This window comes from Medicago sativa, chromosome 6 (genome assembly GCF_051527215.1).
Source record: "Medicago sativa cultivar Bolivia chromosome 6, Bolivia_mono, whole genome shotgun sequence".
In the NCBI taxonomy this organism is placed as follows: domain Eukaryota; kingdom Viridiplantae; phylum Streptophyta; class Magnoliopsida; order Fabales; family Fabaceae; genus Medicago; species Medicago sativa.
Window position 1 is genome coordinate 66,282,705 of NC_140754.1, and position 17,827 is coordinate 66,300,531.

A 17,827-nucleotide genomic window follows, 5' to 3' on the forward strand; every position below is an offset into this window, starting at 1 on the left:
ATATAATGTTACCAAAATTATATTACTTGTAAGAATACGGAAAGAATCATACCACAATCATTAATCATCAATGTGTAAATAAATAAAATAAAAAAAAACACATGAATTACAGCGGCCAAAATTCTCTTGTTACCGCGGTTTTAGCCGCCACTATAAACTAAAGTGGCGTTTTAAAAACTGTCGAAATTTTTCTCACCACAAAGTTTAAAACGGCAGTTTTAGAAGAACTAACATACAAACTGCCATAATGCGATAAGCACAAGATAAAGCGCGTGTACAACTAAGCACAAGAACATTGCACACTGAACCGTGCCAAGATGTTGGAACATTATATCCATCATCGTACAAGATGCCATGATGTTGGAACAACATATCCAATATGAGTATTTGTTTTAGCAAAAATGAGGCCAATACTATAAATACTCAACAATCTTCCCCTTTGGTAAATTTTTGGCTAAAACAAATTGAGGCCACAAAAACAAGGTAGAGAGATACCAAACATCCATTTCTTCAATCATCACAAGAAAGCATCTTAAGAAGAAAGGAACACTGAAGGTGAGAAAAAACACAAGAAGGGGGGGTTGAATTGTGTTTTTAAAAAATTCTTCGTTTCTCCTAAAAACTGAACACACTGATCAGAAGCTAAGTGAGACAGCTTCTGAAGTGATAATCAGAATCTAAATGCAGCGGAATAAAACAGAGAGAGAGAAGAAGAACGACACAAAGCAATTATACTGGTTCCTTCCACAATCCGAAAGTAGTCCAGTCCCCCTTGCACTTCCAAGGAGATTTCACTAAGAGTAATATCTGATTACAATTGCTCAAGCACACAAGCAAGAGACTTCCTTTGCTCAAGCACACAAGCTAGAGACTTCCTTTGCTCAAGAACACAATCAAGAGACTTCCTGCTCAAGCACAACTGCAAGAGACTTCCTAACTAAACAAAATTACACAGAAAATTGTTTAAGGTTGAACACTTGATATACAATCAGAGGTGCTCACAATACAAATCAGATACAGACTCAATGGACTTAAGAATTTCTAAGATATGACTATGAGACACAGAAATTCTAAGTGAATGCAGAACAATTTCAGCAGAGATTTGGCACTTGTAAAAGTATTGAGAGTCTGTTGTTCAGCATTGCTAAATCTCTAGGTCTTCACTCCTTTATATAGAGGTGTGAAAGAGACGTTGTGAAATTGCCAGCACCCAAAGAGTCGTTGCTGAAGCTTGATCTTTCACCTTTGATCTTTTGCCTGATTTGGTTGTTGTCCTATGAAGAACTAATTTGAAATCCATTCCTTATCCAAAGGAACATCTATGCAGGCGAAGCCGTATTCTGGAGCTGTTTTCTTGTCTTGTAGCGTGGACACAAAACAGAGTAGTGGAGAACGTGGTTGTACAATTCGTACAAATGTCAACGCTTTCGTCCAAATTGCAAGCACATGCCTTCAAACACCTTTGAAATGACCGTTGCAAAATTCCACTAATCCTTTGTAGCATTTTCGAATCCAATAGACAACTTTTGCAGTGATAATTCTTCAATTCTTGAATCTTTGCAAATCCAGTTGATATTCAGCTTCTAGTGAAATAGCTTCTGATGAGGCAGCTTCTGATGATGCAGCTTCTGATGATATGACTTCTGCAGCTTCTGATGATGCAGCTTCTGATGATATGACTTCTGGACCTCTTGTCTTCAGGAGCACTATTCTTACTTCAGAAGCGACTTAACTTCAGGAGCACGTTGCCTTCAGGAGCGTCCAAGCTTCAATTATGTTGTTTCCTTTGCTCTTTATTTGCTCATTCAGAACCAATGATGATGTAACTTTTTAATTATGGTCCTGTACACTTGAACAAATATTAGCTAGTCCAATTTACAATTTTTAATACCTTGTTATCATCAAAACTCTTTAAGGTTCAATGTTAACACATTTTGTTCCAACAATCTCCCCCTTTTTGATGATGACAAACAAAAGTATTTAAAAATTGATCAATTGTTGTTAATCTAATTAACAAGTTGACTTTGGGGTTCTGAGGTTTGTAAGCTCAGAATCTGAGGTTTGTAAGCTCAAACTCCCCCTGAGTCTGATAGTCTTTAAGGTGAGGTTTGTAAGCTCCCCCTAAGTTCTATCCTTGTTAATTAAATTCATTTTTCGCACAATAAAATTATCAGAGCTTTAAAAAATGAATCATTGAAAGAATTAATTTAGAGATAAGAAGAATGGTTCAATTAATTTTTCTTGAATTTTGATACTCCTTCTTTCGTTCATAGCTTATACCAATAAGGTAAAAAAAATGATAGAAGTTTTTCAAAAAATTTCAAATGCCATTAATGTGGCTCAGAGCCTTTAAATACTTGTCACATATACTCCCCCTTTTGTCATTATCAAAAAGATTAAAAAAAAGCATAAAAGACAAAAAGATTTGAGAAAAACTCAAACATGAAGAGAGTATAATAGGAAAATAACTAAGTTAATCAGAGCAATGTAAATCAACAAGAATATACAGGCATTATACATAAATCAGAAGTAGCTAAGCAGTCAGAACCATTAAGCATTCAGAAGCATAGAGAAATAAAACAAGATGGTTTCAGAAGCAAGGACTAAGAATTTAAAACAAACAACAGACAAAAGATAACACTAAGGTGTGCAACTAAGGGTTGGTTTGTTGTTGTTTCTTCATCTTCTCCATTTCTTCAATTTTCTTCTGCAACTGTTCTTCAAGAAATTGTTGCCTTTGGAGAAGAGCCTGTTCCCTTTCTCTAGCCTCTTGCTGCTGCTGTGCCATCTGTTTCTTCAGAAGCTTACACAACCTTGCTTCTCTGGTCAAGTAGTTCATTTCTAAGAAGAAAGGCTGGTTTGCCAGGAACAGTGTAGGATTTCTAACTCTGAGACTCTGATTCAGATTTTCCATAAGCCTTCTGACTGAAGCTTGCTTGACTCTGATGCACTTAGCCTTTATGTTTTCAATTAGCTCAGTTGCCCGGTTCTGAAGTGATGCCTAGGAGTCTTCATATGCGTTGGTGAGATCAATTGTCATCCTTTGATCCACCAGATTATGCATTTGAGAGAGAATAGAGAGTAGCTCAGCATTAATATATCCAGATTCCAGGGTGTTTGTGGGTGGTTGTTCAAGAATTTCAGGATCAGAATCACTAAGTTCAAGGTCTTGAACAGGGCTAGAAATTGGAATGGTGATGTATTGAGTTGGGGTTGAGGTTGATGGTTGGTCAGAAGCTATGTGGCGGTAGATGTTAGGTCTTGGACATTGACTTGAGAGTTGTCAATATCCATGGGAGTTGGTTGGGGTTCAATGTGCTCTGGTTGGGTTTCAGTTTCAGTTGGTGGTTGTTGTGGTGAAGTTGATGTTTGAGTGTTGAGTTGGGGGTCAATGGTAGCTGTTGGTGATTGTGGGGGTGTTGTGGGTTTAAGTGGTTCAGGTGTTTGTTGATGGGGGTTTTCTGAAATAGCATTTTCAGAAGCATCTGCTTCTGGAGTTGTTTCAGAGGCTTTTTCTGAGGTAGATTTGTCTATAGGTAACTCACCTGAGTAGTGGAGAGCAAGACTGTGTAAGACAGAAGTGTCTTCTTCTTGCTCAGTTGCTTGTGATGAAAGGGGTGAAATGGGGGTAGAGGTGACTGGAATCTGACATACCTTGACTGAAGAGCCAGCTACTGAAGTGGTAGCACTAGGTGCTTTCAGAACCGCTTCTGAAGCTTTAACAGCCACTTCCTTGACTTCTTTAGACTTCTTCTTGAAGAATTCATCACAATTCTCCAGTCCTGAAGCCTTGAGCCTTTGATCCCTTTCTAGATTGTGCTGAGCTTCTTTCCTCTTTATCTCAGCTAGCATCTGAACAGCTTGCTCATCAGCTTCTTTCTCCATATCCGAAGTCACTACAACCATTGGAGTGAAGGTTAGTTCAGATGCCTTCTCCTTATGCTCATTTCCCTTTATCCCATCAAAGGCTTTGTTCAGATGCTCTTCTGTGATGATGGACTTTGATCTGCCCTTACTTCTTTTCTCGGGAATAGAAACAGCCCTAATTCTCTTCTTCTCCTGTAAATCTGCTAACTTAAAAGCAGCAATTTCCTTAGCCATTATGGCCTTGGTAGGAGTCAGCTCAACCATAGAGCTTTTTATATCAACAGGTGCCTTTTTCTTCTTCAGCTTGGGCTCAGCTTCCTCTTTTTCTACTTCATCCAAAGCTTCATCCAGTTTTTCTTTGTGATAAACTGTTTCAGCTTTCCCCCTCTTTCTTTTAACATCCTTCTTTTGCTTGCCCTTATCAGTAGCTGCTTTTGATGCAGTATCACTCTTAACCTTCTTCACTTGAGCAGGAACAGCTTCCTCCTGAGTGCTTGCATCTTCTTCCAAGACATACTCAGCTACTGATTTAGCCAAGATTTCAGGATTACTTCCCTCAAAGATTGAAGGAAAGTTCCTGATAATCTCAGTTTCTTCTGTGGTCATCTCCAACCACTTTTCATCTTCAGGAGCCTTCTTGAAAAACTTCATAGAGAATAAGCTCCTGCTACTGATAGTTCTTTCAGCAGTAGACACTTCGAAGCAATTATCAGAAGCACTCCTTGTATTTCTCAAGAAATCCAGCACTTTTCCTTGATGAAAGATCTCAGACAATAATCTTCCATAAGGCACTTGCTTCCTTCCTCTGATAGTGCTTTCATTTATTGCCCAGCAGAGGTGATCCATTACATATCTTGGGAAGTTTATCTTTTCCAGAATAGCCATGAAGTAAATTGCTAGCTTCTGTTGGTTGTTAGGTTGATCAGACCCTCCTGCTCTTTGAAAGAAGCAATCATTACTGAATTTCACCAACATCCTGTTGTGAATCTCCATTTCAGAAGGCTTGGCATCTTTCTTCCCACCCAGAAGAGTGTTGTAGTAACCTTGTAGCAGGACATCTTCCTTCTTGACTATTTCTTGGAATCTTCCCTCTGCATTCATTCTACACGCTTTAGCTATAACGTCCTCAGTGATGGTTATAGGAATGCCCATCACTTCAGACCTTATTTCTAAGCTGTCAAATGATGTAGGATTCATATCCATGGTCATTTTCCCTTTCTTTGACCTAGCTTGTTTGCTTACGACTTTTGCAGGCTTTTCATTGTACACTTCAGCTCTTAACCAAAAGACCTTGACCAAGTTCACATACGTTGGCTCATTTAGCATCTTGAAATACTCAGACAGCTTCTGAGTTTCTATCAATCCTTCCATGTTTACTTCGTACTTCTTGAGTGAAGCAAAATCCACCGGTGACTCTACTTGAACTATTAAGGATTTCCATGGAATATCCATAGTCTTTTCTTTGTAGACTGACCCAGATTCTGGTGCGCTTTGCATGTTTGATGTAGATTCTGAAACTTTTGAGCTTGATGATGCCATTTGATGAGTGACGAAGATTTGAAGAAGATGAATATTTTAGCGTTCTAAGGTTGAGAGAATGCGCTTACTTCGCAAGAGGTTTGAGAGCAAATGTGTTTGTTGTGAGTGAGTAGTGTGTGAATTGACAAAGTGTTAAAAGTAAAACGATTGCAAAAAAAAACAGAGACACACAAACATAACATTAATGCAAAATTGGGGGCGCGTGAAAAGTACTTTCAAAGCTATTAAATCATCATTGCCCTTTTAGTTATACACCAATACATACAGGCCGCGTCAGAAGTTCACAGAGTAACTACCAAGTTAGTGGGCCAGAAGTTACTTTTAAAAAGTAACTCCCAACGTTTCCACTAATTCAACTATTCAGAAGCAATAAATCCAGCTTTTGGACTTCAGATGCTGACGTCATCATCAGAAGCGAGTTTTCCTCAGAATCTCAATAAAGAGCTTCTGATGGACTACTGCTTCTGAACTAACTTCAGAACCTAAAATCCTATTCAGGAGCAAGCAAACATCTAATCAGACACGTAGTGCATGTTCAAATTTTTCTTTATAGACTCAAATCTTTCAACAGTTAAAGGCTTAGTAAATATATCAGCCCATTGATTTTCAGTATCAATGAATTGTATATCTAAAATTCCTTTTTGAACATAATCTCTGATAAAATGGTGTTTGATTTCAATGTGCTTAGCTCTTGAATGCAAAATTGGATTTTTTGACAAACAAATAGCAGCAGTATTATCACAATAAATGGGAATACTGTTAGCAATTATCTGATAATCTTCCAACTGATGTTTCATCCAAAATAGTTGTGTACAACAACTTGCAGCTGAAATGTATTCTGCTTCTGCTGTAGACATAGCAATAGTTGTTTGTCTTTTGCTAGCCCAGGATATAAGATTATCACCCAGAAATTGACAATTGCCACTGGTTGACTTTCTTTCAATCCTATCACCAGTATAATCAGCATCACAGAATCCAATTAGCTTATAATCTAAGGATTTCCTATAAAGGAGTCCAAGATTAGTTGTTCCCTTCAAATACCTGAAGATTCTCTTGACAGCAGTCATATGAGATACTCTAGGATCTGATTGGAATCTTGCACACAAGCATACACTGAATAAAATATCTGGCCTAGATGCAGTGAGGTATAACAAAGAACCAATCATACCTCTATACAGCTTCTGATCTTCTTTAGCTTCTTCATCTTCTTTGCTTAAGGTGCACGTAGGGTGCATTGGAGTGTTCATCACTTTACAATCTTCAAGTTTGAACTTCTTCAGAAGCTCCTTTGTGTACTTTGATTGATGAACATAGACTCCATCTTTGCATTGATTGATTTGAATGCCAAGGAAGAACTTCAGCTCTCCCATCATGCTCATTTCAAATTCATCCTGCATTAACTCAGAAAATTCCTTGCAAAGAGATGCATTAGTAGAACCAAATATTATATCATCAACATATATTTGCACAACAAGAATATCTTTCCCAAGGGTCCTTCTGAAGAGTGTAGTATCAACCTGTCCTCTTTTAAAATCATTCTTGATTACGAAATTACTTAGCCTATCATACCAAGCTCTGGGAGCTTGTTTCAAGCCATATAGTGATTTCTTTAGTTTAAAAACATGGTCAGGATATTTAATATCCTCAAATCCAGGAGGTTGCTTGACATACACTTCTTCTTCTATGACACCATTTAGAAATGCACTCTTGACATCCATTTGATATAATATTATGCCATGATTGACTGCATAGGAAAGAAGTAACCTGATTGCTTCCAATCTTGCAACTGGAGCAAAAGTTTCAGTGTAAACAATGCCTTCTTGTTGACTATACCCTTGTGCAACAAGCCTGGCTTTGTTTCTTGTTACTTCACCTTGCTCATTCAGCTTGTTTCTGAATACCCATTTTGTTCCAATAATGTTCTTGTGCTGAGGTTTGGGTACCAGATCCCACACATCATTTCTTTGAAATTGATTCAACTCTTCTTGCATAGCTAGGATCCATCCATCATCTGAAAGTGCTTCATCAACTGTTGTAGGTTCAATCATTGAGATTAGTCCAATCATTGACTCTACTTGTCTGAAATGTGATCTTGTTCTTCTTGGACTATCTTTGTTTCCAATGATTAGCTCCTCAGGATGTGAAGACTTGTGCTTGAATGTGTTTCTGGGAGGATCCTCTTGATGTGAGCCATCTTGTGCTTCATCAGAAGCAGCTTCATCTTGCGCTTCTGATGTGGGTTCAGCTTCTGGACTATCTTCAGATTCAGCTATCTGATCAGGTTCTGGAGTACCTTCAAGAACCTGTATCTCTGCAAAACTTTCATCTTGCTTTGAAGTTTTATCTTCAAGCTCCTTGTCATCAAATTTAACGTGCATAGATTCTTCAACACAGAGTGTTTCTGAATTATACACTCTGTATGCCTTTGACCTTTCAGAGTAACCTAAAAAGATTCCTCTTTGGGCCTTGGCATCAAATTTCTTTAGGTAGAGCTTGTTGTTCAGAATGTAACATGTACATCCAAATTGATGAAAGTAAGAGATATTGGGTTTTCTTCCTTTAAAGAGTTCATATGCTGTTTTCTCCAAAATAGGTCTGATATAGATCCTGTTTTGAACATAGCATGCCGTATTCACTGCTTCTGCCCAAAAATGTTTTGGTAAATTGTTTTCATGAATCATGGTTCTGGCCATTTCTTGTAAAGTTCTATTCTTTCTCTCTACAACCCCATTTTGTTGTGGAGTTCTAGGAGAAGAGAATTCATGGAAAATTCCATGTTTTTCACAAAAAGCTTCAAATGGCTCATTTTCAAATTCTCCACCATGATCACTTCTGACTTTCAAAATTTTTGATTCTTTTTCAGATTGAATTTGAGTGCAGAAGCTACTGAATACATCACACGCAACATCTTTACTCTTTATGAATTTCACCCAAGTCCATCTGCTGTAATCATCAACAATGACTAATCCATATTTACTTCCATATAAGGATGCAGTACTCACTGGTCCAAATAAATCAATATGGAGTAATTCTAAAGGTCTTGAGGTTGAGACAATGTCTTTGGTTTTAAAAGATGATTTCACAATTTTCCCTCTCTGACATGCACCACAGAGTGCATCTGAATGATAGTCAATGTCTGGTAGCCCTTTCACAAGTTGTAACTTACTAAGCTTAGAGATTAATCTCCAGTTAGCATGTCCCAACCTTCTGTGCCACATCCATTTCTTATCATTTACTGATAGTAGGCAAATTACCTTCTGATCAGCCAGTTCAGAAAAATTGATTTTATAGACATTGTCAACTCTCTTTCCCTTGAACACAATGGATTTATCTTTCTTGTTGATTACTGTACAGTTGGGTTTTTCAAAAAACACATCATAACCATTATCACAAAATTGACTAATGCTCAAAAGGTTATGTTCAAGACCATCTACCAACCATACATTATTAATTGAGGTAGAGGAATTACCAATAGTTCCTGTACCTATGATCCTGCCTGACTGGTTGCCTCCAAATTTCACATTTCCTCCCTCTTTCATTGTTAGGCTGAGGAACATGGACTTGTCTCCTGTCATGTGTCTTGAGCAACCGCTGTCTAGGTACCATGATCTTTGCTTTGGCACTGCTCTTAGACATACCTGCATCATTGACATTTTTAGATTTAGGTACCCATTGTTCTATGGGTCCTGGAAGGTTAGTACTTAAGGCTTTACTCTTCACTTCTTGTACCTTGTGCTATGAGTTGGGTTGCTTCTGATTAACCATCACCTTAGGTTTTGGTACTTCAGAAGCAGTAACTGTCTTCTTCTGAAACTTAGACTTCAGAACCCCAGATTTTGGTTTCACCAGACTCTGAGGAATAGGTTCTGATCTTTTCAGGATCCTAACCTTTGAAGTATTGGAATCAGATTTGATCATAGCCTTTGACTTAGAGTTCTTTGGCTTTGAAATAATCTTAGCCTTAGGACTAGAAGCTTCAGGTTCTGATTGAACAACAGTTTCTAACTCAGCTCCTTCTGGTACAAAGAAGGTTTTCAGACCTTCCTTGATGCACTCACAACAAGATTTTAGATTGGTTTTCTCAAGTTTCACTTCTGGAAAACCAATTCCTCTGCCATTGTTCTTGTAAATGCTATAAATCATAGAAGCTACTCTGCTTCTGTCAATGTCAGATATAATAAAATCTTCAAGAGCAATTTCATGGTTACTTAAAGGTTTTTCATTACACTTTTCTTGTAGCTTCTGACATAAGAACCTGAGCTGATCTTCATATGTTTTACACATGAAGTCAAAGCCCCTAAGTCCTTGTTCAGAAGCTTTCAGATCCAATAGAGTTGATTTTTGCTGTTGTACCAAATCAGCATATTTTTCTTTTAAATCCTTCAACTCATTGGTTCTTACTTCAAAATGTGTAAGAAGTTCTTTAAGTGACTCAACAAGTTCATCTCTGGGAATTTTGGAATATACCTCGTTTTCATCTTTTGAGTCTGAATCTGATCCAGCTTCTGAAGTTGCTGTTGCTACCAACCCGACAGCTACCTTTGCATCTTCATCAGCTTCCTCTTTATCAGATCCAGATTCACTACCCAAATCATCCCAGGTTGCCATTAAACTCTGCTTAATCTGCTTCTTGAATTTGCTTGGTTTGAATGTAGACCTCTTTGACTTGTCCTTTGACTTTTCTCTTTGAAGATCAGGGCATTCAGCAATGAAGTGTCCCGGCTTCTTACAGTTGAAGCATCCCTTCTGATCTTCTTTCTTTGAGCTTCTGGAGTTACCCCTTTTGGAGAGAAACTTTCTGTTCTTCTTGGCCAGATATTGAAGTCTGTTTGAGAGCATGGCCATTTCAGCAGCATCTGGTTCAGAATCTGAACTTGACTGTTCTTCCTCTTCAGATTCAACTACTTTGAGAGCTTTTGATGACTTGCCTTTGGATGGAAGAGCTATTGATTTACTCTTCTTAGTAGACTCATGTTCATTAAGACTTAACTCATGAACTTTGAGAGAACTAACAAGATCTTCGACACTTAAAGTGTTTAAATCTTTAGCTTCCTCAATGGCAGTCACCTTTGGTCTCCATCTGGCAGGTAAGCTTCTGAGTATCTTGCTTACATGATCAGAAGCAACATAGCTCTTCTTTAGAATCTGTAGCCCAGAAACTAAGGTTTGAAACCTTGAGTACATCTCCTCAATAGTTTCATCATCCTTCATCTTGAATAACTCATACTGATGTACAAGCAGGAGAGCCTTTGCTTCTTTGACCTTCTTGCTCCCTTCATAATTTGAACAGAGAGAAGCAAACATAGCTTTAGCAGTGGATTTGTCACTCATCTTCATGTATTCTGCTTTGGGTATGGCAGTGACAAGGGCTCATCTAATAATATGATGCTTTCTGTAGAGTTTCCTCAGTTCTGGAGTATGTTTCTTTCTATCCACAGCAGCTCCTTCTTCATCAAGGACTAAATCACCAACACCATCTTCCAGAATATCCCATAATTCTTCATCTAGGCTCATGATGTAACTGTAAAAGTTGGTCTTCCACCAAGAGAACTCTTCAGCATCTCCATTGAACTTTGGAACGTTTCCAACACTGGATTTCTTACTATCACTATAATCATGTGAGACATTTTTATAGCTAGTATCACCAGGACCAGTAGGAGGAGGAATAGACATGTTTTTCTCAGATCTTTGACTGTTGCACGGTTAAGTGTTACACAACAGACCAAGGCTCTAGATACCAATTGAAGGTGAGAAAAAACACAAGAAGGGGGGGTTGAATTGTGTTTTTAAAAAATTCTTCGTTTCTCCTAAAAACTGAACACACTGATCAGAAGCTAAGTGAGACAGCTTCTGAAGTGATAATCAGAATCTAAATGCAGCGGAATAAAACAGAGAGAGAGAAGAAGAACGACACAAAGCAATTATACTGGTTCCTTCCACAATCCAGAAGTAGTCCAGTCCCCCTTGCACTTCCAAGCACACAAGCAAGAGACTTCCTTTGCTCAAGCACACAAGCTAGAGACTTCCTTTGCTCAAGAACACAATCAAGAGACTTCCTGCTCAAGCACAACTGCAAGAGACTTCCTAACTAAACAAAATTACACAGAAAATTGTTTAAGGTTGAACACTTGATATACAATCAGAGGTGCTCACAATACAAATCAGATACAGACTCAATGGACTTAAGAATTTCTAAGATATGACTATGAGACACAGAAATTCTAAGTGAATGCAGAACAATTTCAGCAGAGATTTGGCACTTGTAAAAGTATTGAGAGTCTGTTGTTCAGCATTGCTAAATCTCTAGGTCTTCACTCCTTTATATAGAGGTGTGAAAGAGACGTTGTGAAATTGCCAGCACCCAAAGAGTCGTTGCTGAAGCTTGATCTTTCACCTTTGATCTTTTGCCTGATTTGGTTGTTGTCCTATGAAGAACTAATTTGAAATCCATTCCTTATCCAAAGGAACATCTATGCAGGCGAAGCCGTATTCTGGAGCTGTTTTCTTGTCTTGTAGCGTGGACACAAAACAGAGTAGTGGAGAACGTGGTTGTACAATTCGTACAAATGTCAACGCTTTCGTCCAAATTGCAAGCACATGCCTTCAAACACCTTTGAAATGACCGTTGCAAAATTCCACTAATCCTTTGTAGCATTTTCGAATCCAATAGACAACTTTTGCAGTGATAATTCTTCAATTCTTGAATCTTTGCAAATCCAGTTGATATTCAGCTTCTAGTGAAATAGCTTCTGATGAGGCAGCTTCTGATGATGCAGCTTCTGATGATATGACTTCTGCAGCTTCTGATGATGCAGCTTCTGATGATATGACTTCTGGACCTCTTGTCTTCAGGAGCACTATTCTTACTTCAGAAGCGACTTAACTTCAGGAGCACGTTGCCTTCAGGAGCGTCCAAGCTTCAATTATGTTGTTTCCTTTGCTCTTTATTTGCTCATTCAGAACCAATGATGATGTAACTTTTTAATTATGGTCCTGTACACTTGAACAAATATTAGCTAGTCCAATTTACAATTTTTAATACCTTGTTATCATCAAAACTCTTTAAGGTTCATTGTTAACACATTTTGTTCCAACAAACACATCCATGCAGACGAACTTAAGAGACACCACAAAAAAAGTTCTTCAGTCACATTACAAACAATCAGACTTAAAGAAGTATAACATAAACTCTCAAAATCTACTTCCATTATTTTCACAGAATTTCTTCAAATGGAAATACGCAAATTAGAGAAAAGAAGGTATCACATCAAGAAAATTAAGAGACATGCAGCAGCGGATAAAAAAAAACTTTGTCTCACAGAGAACAAAACACATAAAAGGGAAAAATTAATTCCCTTGCTCACAAGTAACTGGATGTTCCAACATCATACACCACATCAGAAAGGGAAAATTAAATTCCCATCAATAAGGAAAAAATAAATTTCCCACATTTGTCATCTGGATGTTTCAACATCCTATACCACATTCTACCACACAACTTGAGTACATCCAAGCACACTTCATAGTATCACTCCCCCTCAACATAACAACCTATAAGTGAATACTAACACATGAAACAACTCCTACTCCCCCTGAACATGGGCATGCATACTGTAACACCGTACTTCTATTAAAGCGATAAAACACGTGAATAATACAATTATAAAACACGTGAATAAAACAACATGCATATATAGAATTTCCTCAAAAGTCGCAGCGGATATAAAACATACACCTCCAAGTATACATGTTATAAGTCAACATATACCACCAAATCAAATCGCTAAAACCCGACAAGTGGGTAAAATCTCAACAACAAAAATCAATCCAAAATAAAGTATAGACCGACACTCCTACATCAGAGCCTATACTAAGACAGATAAACAGAGGAAGCTCCTGCTATCCTCGGGCAACTCACCAATCAATCTAAAAGATCACTCCTGCACGCCGTCTACCCATTCATACAAACATGTAGGCGGTCAAAGACCACTGGGGGTTAGCTTCACATCAATCATAATCAAACATAATTAATTGAAAATGCATCTATCAATTTAACTTCAAATATTTCCAATTAAGAGATAGTTCACTTCAACATTATTCATCAACATCAACAATATCACAACATCACAATTATGCAAACCACCAATCACATCAAACACAAGCACCAAACGACTAGGACTCATGCCACAACATACAATGCTCCTAGACCCGACTCCTACATGCATGTGGTACCGTCACCAACAACGTCTAGGCCGTCACCCCATGATGCCAACAACACATCATAATCACCTCAACTGGATATAAATATCCCACAACCATGAATGCATGAACATATGACACACTATGCACATGTTCAACAACAACTCACCAACATCATCAACATACATGCATTCACCAACAATATCAACATCATTACAAATCGACAACTCTACACAATTTCTCACAATTCAAGTAAAGGAGAAAATCTATCATACTATGATAAACATCATATTCTACATCTATCAATCATTCACACGTCTTCATATAATCAAATCAAACTTGTCACAAAGGATTTACAAGATATTCGACCTTAAAGGTCAATTTCGATAAAGTTCGTCTATCGTTTTACAACTTTAAAACAATTGAGACAATTGAACCAAAACCAAGTAAACGAAATCTAATACCTCAACTATGCATACACTTAGATCACATATAAGTGCAGTTGAGTATGCATGTACGTTTCACCGGCTAAATACGACAAAATCATGAAAATCACAAAGTTCGTCTCTCTTTATCACTTTTCCAAAAGAATTCCATTTTCAAAGCAAAACAATTCAAAAGTTAATGAAATCAATCACAACCATTTTTAGAAATCATATAATCAGCACACAACCTTAACCCCACCCTTTTTCTTGAGAAAAACAAGTTCCGGAAAAATCGATGTTCTTGACGTTTTCGAGTTTGAGGAATGATTCATCAAACCAATGTCAAATCAATTCAATTGATGTTTACAGAGGTTTAAAATGTTTGATTACACTTAATTACATCAAAAGAATCAGTTTGGAATGATCCGGGTCGACTCCAAAACCCTAATACGACAAAATATAAGTTGTTGCACTGTGCAACTCGCCATGGCCACCAAATCACTCGTCATGGCAACAGTTTCTTCACTCGCCATGGCCACCAGTTTGCTCTCCATGGCGAGCTTAGACAGTCAGCTCTCGGGTAAAACTCCATTTTCACCCCAAAATCCCAATTTTTGATTCCCCAATGCCCAAATTCATCCCAAAGTTTGTCTAAACGTTTATAAACATGAAAAGGCACTCAAATCCATATAAAACTTGAATCAAAACATCATTCTAACACAAATCAGCATTTAACCCATTTTTTTGTAAAACTTTCAAAAACCACACAAATTCACACCACAACTCTATGACTATGAACACGCAAGGTTTCAATCGTCAACAACAACATCTCATAACAGCAACAACATCAATTAAACATAAATTCATCAACAATCCAACAACAATATCATACTTCACCAATTTTGGGCAAAACACAAAGTATACTTGTATATATAGCTTGAGCATGTAATTTCCTCATCAACAACTTAATTATCATCAAATTCACATACCCAAACATTACATCCAAATAAGAGCACGAATTTCACCAATTAAATTCACAATTAATCACTTTTCACAAATAAGCACTTATGGATTTAAGTAGAAAAGAGCTTATACAAAAGATTATGAGAGAATACTAGCCCCCTTACCTCAATTGGATCATAAACCTAGCTAATGCTTCACTTTAGCTCCAATCCCTTGAGTCTCTACCCTCTTCTTGCTCCCAAGTTCTTCTCTCTTCAAAACCCTCTTTCTAGCTCTTTCTCTCTCTATCTCTCTTGAAATGTTTTGTGAAAATGAACAAATGATGCTGTGTGACCTAATTTCCTCCAAGACTAAGGTTTAAATAGGCTCCTCACTATTGGGCTTAACCCTTAATGTCTTAATGGGCTTAACACATTCACTAATCAATTCAAAATGTTTCTACTCACTTAACGGTTAAAAATAACGAATAGTTACCGGTTCTAAATTAATTACCCCACTTTCTAGTAACTCAGAAAAAATAACTATTCCTCCTCAAAACACTACTAAAATAATTTACACGATGGAATTACTAATTTACCCTTGCTCACAAAATGACCAAAATACCCTCAAGTCCAAAATGACCAAAATACTCTTCTAACACGGAAACCCATCAAAATGTACCCAAAGACAGATAATCACATATGAGCATAAATAAACACACATAAAAACAATTAAAATAAATCTAACGAAAATCGGGTTGTTACACATACTAATAAAGAAAGGAAAACATTAAAAGCATAGCAAACACAGGAAAACTTCAAGCATCATAGGCAGACAGAAGAGATGTGCAGACAGTTGAGATGTTTGAACATCAACAGGGACATCAAATGACATACACCCAACAAGAAAACATGCAAAATAAATCCATAAACAGGCATAAACAGGTAGGCAGGCAAAACATACACCTACTCCCCCTTTTTAGCCACAAAATATGTCAAAGCTAGCTCTTCATGCAATAAGAACCAAAAGAAACATAGAGCAGAGTACCAAAGAGTGCTCAATATAACCAGGACAAAGTCCCTAAAACAAAGACGTGCAACAAGTAATGGAGACAAGCACATCTTACACAATAGAATTTTTATAGCTCCACATACAGGCAAATCCCCAGTTTGCCTCTTAATTTTTCAAACTGCTTAGCATCTAGGGCTTTGGTGAAGATGTTTGCCAATTGTTCCTCTGTAGCAACATGTTCAAGTGTCACTACCTTCTCTTCAACAAGATCCCTGATAAAGTGATGACGTATGTCAATGTGCTTAGTCCTGCTATGTTGAATGAGATTCTTGGAAATATTTATTGCACTCAAATTTTCACAATACAATGTTAGAACATCTTGTTCAACATTATATTCTTTCAACATCTGTTTCATCCATACAAGTTGAGAACAACTGCTACCAGCTGCTATGTACTCAGCTTCAGCTATAGATAGAGACACGCTGTTCTGTTTTTTGCTAAACCAAAAGATCAAGTTGTTTCCTAAAAAGAAACATTCTCCTGAAGTACTTTTCCTATCATCTGCACTACCTGCCCAATCAACATCACAGTAACCAACCAACCTAGCACTAGTAATGTGAGAGTATAAAATGCCATAATCACTGGTGTTGTTGACATACTTCAGAATTTTCTTTACCTGAGTGAGATGGCTCATTTTAGGTTCAGCCTGGTATCTAGCACAAACCCCTATTGCAAAACTTATATCAGTTCTGCTTGCAGTAAGATACAATAGACTTCCAATCATGCACCTATACATGATTTGATCAACAGCAACGCCATTTTCATCTTTGGATAACTTCAAATGAGTAGCTGCTGGTGTTCTTTTATGACTACCATTGTCCATACTAAACTTCTTCACTATATTCTTGGCATACTTACTCTGAGAAATAAAGATGGTGTCTTCCATTTGCTTGACTTGAAGACTAAGAAAGTAATTCAGCTCACCCACAAGACTCATTTACAATTCTGACTGCATCTGCTGGACAAAATGTTGAACCATCTTGTTCGAAATCCCACCAAAGAAAATGTCATCAACATAGATCTGTGCTATCATCAGTCTTCCCTTATCATCTTTCACAAACAAGGTTTTGTCTGTTCCTTTTTTCTGTAGCCTTGGTTGACAAGAAACTGTGTGAGTCTCTTATACCATGCTCTAGGTGCCTGCTTTAAACAATACAAAGCTTTCTTCAATATGTAGACATGATTGGGAAAGCTAGGATCTACAAACCCTTTTGGCTTCCCAACATAAACTTCTTCATTTAGATAGCCATTTAGAAAGACACTCTTCACATCCATCTGGAACAGTTTAAATTTGAGAATACAAGTCACTCCCAAAAGTAACCTTATAGACTCCAATATAGCAACAAGAGCAAAAGTTTCATCAAAGTTCAACCCTTCTACTTGTGTATAACCTTGAGCAACTAACCTTGCCTTGTTTTTGGTCACATTTCCATTCTCATCAGACTTGTTCTTGTAAATCCATTTTGTCCCAATGACGTTCATGCCTTCTGGTCTTGGTACCAAATCCACACTTCATTTCTCATGAACTGATTCAATTCCTCTTGCATTGCCTAAATCCAGAATTCATCAGTAAGAGCTTCTATAACATTTTTAGGTTCAAGCTTTGACACAATACATGAATTAGAAACCACTTCATTGGATCTCCTAGTGGTGATTCCTTGATCAAGACTTCCAATTATAAGATCTTGAGGATGATTCTTCTGAACTCTGATAGAGGGTCCTTTGCTTGTTGACACATGATCCGGCTCATTTGTTCAGTTTCTTCTTTCTTAGTCTCAAGTTCA

At 37.5% G+C, this 17,827-nt stretch overlaps 1 pseudogene; it reads right to left on the reverse strand.

The window, feature by feature from the left end:
• Window positions 1–16,110: 16,110 nt before the first annotated feature.
• LOC146916436 (secreted RxLR effector protein 161 pseudogene) lies at window positions 16,111–16,767 on the reverse strand (annotated as a pseudogene).
• Window positions 16,768–17,827: the final 1,060 nt, after the last annotated feature.